Raw genomic sequence first — 5,647 nt, 5'->3', positions numbered from 1 at the left:
TCGGACGTAAGTAAACCTATTCAAGTTAAGACACAACGTCTTTTGTAATTTTAATAATTTTATTTTACTTTGAAGTTTTTTAACATTTAAAAGTTTTTTTTTTATATTAAGATATCGTTCATTAAGATATATATATACATATCCAATAATTCATCCCTTTTAACTATTATTACATAATAAAATGTGAAATACTCGAGGGTTAACAAATGACCTCTTCATCTACCCGGATAATTCGACCCTTCCAGGGTCCCGGTATATTGTTCCTCAATATCTCTTATAGGTATATCCTAAGACATTATCGCTGATAATAATAGCCCAATTTATCTTCCCTTATGATCTGGGTCAACGAGTAAGATGAAAAAAAAATAGCTACAAAGTTATTCTGGCTTATTTTCTTAATGTTAAATTACCATTATTTACGATTTCATTTAGCGCTGAACGCCAAGATTAAAAACTGTTTTGGCTCTGATTCACAAACGTTTACAATATATTTATGTTTTCTTTGTAAGCTACAAAAGATTTAAGACTTTTTTAAACTAAATGTCAATTGACCTATTTACTAAGTAGAGGCGTCTTATATTTCTTAAGCAATATAATTCAGTGTGTAATACGTCGGTGTTTACTATTAAAATTGTCAGGTAAAAGTTTTCTTGTATATATGTGTAATTTGAACAGATGGAAATGCTATGTCCTACATTGAAACCAGAACAAGCCTTAACATAAGCTATTTCATTTACTTTATTTCTGTACAATTTGAAATACTCTAACTAGGCTCGGGCTATCTTAATATTATGAATAACTGTATGCTGTTAATCTAATTATATCCAGCTGAAAACCAGCGCAGGGACAGTTTTGTCTGTCCCTGCTTAGCTGAGCTGGCTTCCTTTTGTCATACAATTGTATCAAGTTTTTGCCTTGTCTATAATATTCTTTATGTGGCAATAAATGTTTTTTCTTTCTTTCTTTCTTCTATACGTTACTGTATTATTTGTTATAATAATAGAAGCTTCACTTAGTTTTGCAAGAGTAAATACTTACCTAAATATAAATCTAAAACTATAATCCCGTAAGTAACTCTATACTTAGAGCAACATATATGATTGACGTATAATAACAATAATTTTACAACAAAAATAACAATCCATTAATACAGAAGTGTAAGCAAAGACCAGCGACTTACATGTTCCTGCCACATGTCTCTCACTTCTGCTACATTCACTGACGCAAACATACACGTCAGTTTCGGCTGCTCTTAGTAACGCCCTTCTTGAATATTTCACCAACCTGAACGGTATAATTTTTACTTCACAAAATAAATAACTTGTACGCTTTACTTGTGTTGTTATTTGTCAAATTATTTATTTTTATCAGGACCTTTTATACTTGTTAATGACTCTAAATGCTTTCTTAATTACATTTCCAAAAAACAACGCCATTATATTCCATTTACCTGTCATACACAAGCCCATTAGTTGCTAATGGAACTTTAAAAAGGAAATTATATAACATTCGAATGTTTATTATTAATTAAAAAAAAATCTTCAATCATGTTACTGTAACTTGTTTCAATAATTTGTTATAAAATTATTTTCGAAGTCAGAAATATTATAAATATCTGGAATATTTGTATTTTTTCTGATTATTTCTAGACGTTTTAGTGTGAAACCTTTTTGTAAAATTTAAAGAGAAATAATAATTATTAAAAATTACTGAAATTCTAACTTAGCGACCATACTTGCTTAAATTCAGCATAAAAATATTTCCTTACATTTACTGTTTTTTTTATCTGTATGATTATTTTGAAAGTAATGCGTAGAAAGTTCCTTGATATGAAAAAGAAGATTCATTCATTTAATTAATAATAATTAAAGGTTGTATTCATAATTAAAGGTTGATTTTTTATTTACTTTCTTTGATCTTTCATCAAGTTATTTAACAATTCTCATAATAAGTCTATCATATTGGAACTTGAAAATACTTAACTTATTATTCTTAATATCCACTTTAATATAATTACTCAAATCTCTCTTTTATTTTACTTTTAAATTAAAAAGTTTCTTTGATAAATTAAAAGCTTCGCTACGATTCTAATTTATAAATATTATTACTTTCGATTATTATACAGCGAGAAAGGGATCAAGATTCCGTTTCATTGAAATCTTTTTTTAATTACAATTACGATTTTTTTTTCTTTCTCAGATTATTATAATACTAATGGCTGTTTACTTGAAGTTTGACTTTTTAAAAATGAAACTTTGCTCATTAATTGGCAAATCTTACTAGTATTGTAAATGTGAATGTTTAGATGGATAGATTGATAGAACTTTATTTGAAGGTATCTCCGGAACGTCACAACAGATCACGTCACGTCATAATCTGGAAGAAAACAAAGGCTACTTGTACAGTTTTTTTATCCCCGCACGGACGGAGTCGAGGTCGACAGCTAGTACATTGTAACTACATAATGTATTCTCCTTTGACTAGATAAACTATACAACATAAGTTGACTTGTTATATAAAACAACAAAATTATATAGGTATACACTTAATCCAGACACTCATATAATATCGTTGAGCAAACTTAAGTTTCAACACAAAGCTGTACAGAGAGTTTAGTTGAGACTTATGAAACATTCATAAATACGTATGTGCAATAAATTAATTATAGAGTTATAAAGCTATTAATACCGCAGGCACGTAATAGCCACGAGAAGGGCGGTGCGGTTGACATAGCCCGAGATCAAACACAGAGCCCAGAATGCAGCGGCTGACGGCGCACTGTGGACGCCCTGTGCCCCACTACGGGGACATAGGACATTAAGTAGTACGAAAGATGCTATGTGACGGCAGAGCGGTCGGTGAAAACAAAAGTACTACTCCGCTTGCGCTCGAGCTCGTCGCTGTATTGTACTATACTTTTAGTTAGATCGCCCGCACCACCTATCGCGCCGCCTCGCTCGTCGCAAACTTGCCCGCGACCTAAATCATTATGTTAATACGATGAATCGAAAACTATTGAAGGAAATTGCGCGAATGATTGAAAGTGATATTTGGCACAATTATTGCGGAGAAGAAGTGTTGTTTTATACTAGCTGCCGCCCGCGACTGTGTCCGCGCGGCATTGAAACTTAATAAGTAGCCTATGTGTTCTTCCGGACTATGTTCCACATCTATGCCAAATTTCATTTAGATCCGTTGAACCGTACCGGAGATACATTCACACAAACATCCATCTAAACATTCGCATTTATAATATAATATTAGTAAGATGGACGAATCACGAACAATGGGCAATCACTAGTTTTGTTTAAATTCAGGATATGCTAAGCTAAGCTTTTAAATAATTATAATGTTCAATATTTCATACGTAATCAAGTCATTAGAGTTAATTTGTTTTCATTAGTTGTAAATGTACTCCAGTTTGATAGATATAGTTGGAGCTTGGGAATACGAGTTTACGAGATGTCGATATTTCCAATACAGTGTGCAAACTAATTATCAAACTCGTATCGTTCTGCAAACCGTACGACTTATAACTTTCCTATCAACTTAGTAATAACTCATTTACACTTGATTTAACATAACCAAGAGTTTTACAATATTACTAGCTGTCGCCCGCGACTCCGTCCGCGCGCAATTAAAAAAAACTTAATAGAGGTATGAAAAATAGATGTTGGCCGATTCTCAGACCTACTCAATATGCTCACAAAATTTCATGAGAATCGGTCAAGCCGTTTCGGAGGAGTACGGGGACGAACATTGTGACACGAGAATTTTATATACCTATTTAAGATGTTTTGAGCCTTCTCTAGATAGATTATAAATAGTAAAGTGTCATAGACTTTAGTTCGTCTCTTCAGTCTTAGGCACAAACAATATTTGTGTCTATTGTTTTTTTTTTAAATCAAATATTGCATGAAAATAAGTCGGAAACATCAAAACATATACACATTGCTATCTCTATTCGGAGTGAATGAGAGAGAGGGCAATATATTTTTGTATAAATAGAGGAGATAGATAAGAGGAGAGTCACGGAAATATAAATATATCAAACAAAAATACTTAATATTGATCCTAAGGGTGCCCTCGAGCCTAGTTACTCTTAAACGAGGTTTAGGCTAAGCGCCATCTGCGCCCGGCCACCTCAAGCCCGGTGAAACTGTAAATGCCTCTTCAAGGCAAACAGTGACTACTCAGTCACAAAAAAAAACTTAATATTGAGTATTAAGTATGATGTAAAGTTTATAAACTATTCACCAGTACTGTACATATAAAATCTATAAATACCTTATATAAAGCTGACGCAAGCTTAAGTAGTTGATTGTAAAAGCTCTCAAGACAGGAAGCTTCCGATCGAATTTCTCACAAAGTAAACTCAGCGTCGACTGTGTACTTTGTAAGTCAAATAGAGATGCTGGAAAAGCGGGAAATTATTGGACAATAGTTTGTACGGCAAACATTTCATTGATACACCGTTTAACTGATTTGTTTGTTTTAAAATGTGAAAATAAGGTTTTTAAAATATCTCTTTATTTGTTCATCAAAGAGTGTGGTATTAAGAAAGACTCATATTTAATTAAGAATTTAGCGCAAAACTAACATTATGTATTAAACTTATAATCTTACTAAATTATAAATGCGAAAGTTTAGAATGATGGATGGATGGATGTTTTTTTGAAGTTATCTCCGGTACGACTGAACGGATCTTGATAAAATTTGGCACAGATGTAGAACATAGTCTGGAAGAACACATAAGCTACATGTAAAGTTTTTTTTTAAATTCCGCGCGGTTGGAGTCGCGGGCAAAAGCTAGTATACAATATAATCAGTTGAATATTAGCTACTAGACCTAAATAAATAATGAATTCATCAGACCTAAATAATCTAAATTTGTGAAAGCGTTCACAACCGGTTCCATGGTGTAACGGTTAGCACTCTGGACTCTGAATCCAGCGATCCGAGTTCAAATCTCGGTGGAACCTAAGAATTTTTTGAATGTGTTCCAAATTTAACATTTTAATATAAAACGTATCGTAAATGTATTGTTTACTTTTCATGATTCCAGAAATAATAATAATTTAATTATTAATTAAAAAAATTAAAGCATGACCCAGATTTCTAATTTTAAAATATGCAATTAATTCAAATGAGAAAAAACCTTAAAATAAGCTTACTAATTAAGCCAGTAGACATTGTGAGCTTGATTTTTATTTCACAATGTTGAATTTTAATAAAAAATCATAAATTTTCCACGTCGACAGTTCAAGTCTTTTTTGCATGTTGATATATTGCTTCGCGTTTTTCCTCCACCGAATTGCCTTTTTAATAACGAAATATTAATTTTGAAACAATTTAGTAACTTCTGTTTTATTAATAAAATTTTATTTATATCTCAAACAATTATTAAATTCAAATTAATTTTATATACTCTAACGAATTTAGCTATCTCAAAGGACGATGGAAAAAATGTATGCTATATTTGAACCGGATTCGAATCTCAAAAATTACATTGTAAACGTTATCTGTGAACTCAATATGAACAACTAAAGTTAGTTAATTAATCTTACTAATATTATAAACTAGCTTTTACCCGCGACTCCGTCCCCGCGGAATAAAAAATAGAAAACCGGGTAAAAATTATTCTATG

The 5,647-nt window shown here is 31.6% G+C and overlaps 1 non-coding gene across 1 annotated transcript; it reads left to right on the top strand.

Moving 5' to 3' along the window:
• Nucleotides 1-4,910: 4,910 nt before the first annotated feature.
• On the top strand, nucleotides 4,911-4,982 carry Trnaq-cug. The gene has a single exon. It is a non-coding gene; the product is annotated as a tRNA-Gln (tRNA).
• The last annotated feature ends 665 nt before the right edge of the window (nucleotides 4,983-5,647 follow it).

This window comes from Papilio machaon, chromosome 10 (genome assembly GCF_912999745.1).
Source record: "Papilio machaon chromosome 10, ilPapMach1.1, whole genome shotgun sequence".
NCBI lineage: Eukaryota > Metazoa > Arthropoda > Insecta > Lepidoptera > Papilionidae > Papilio > Papilio machaon.
The sequence above is the reverse complement of the archived record's forward strand: the minus strand, read 5'-3'. Positions and strand labels throughout refer to the sequence as shown.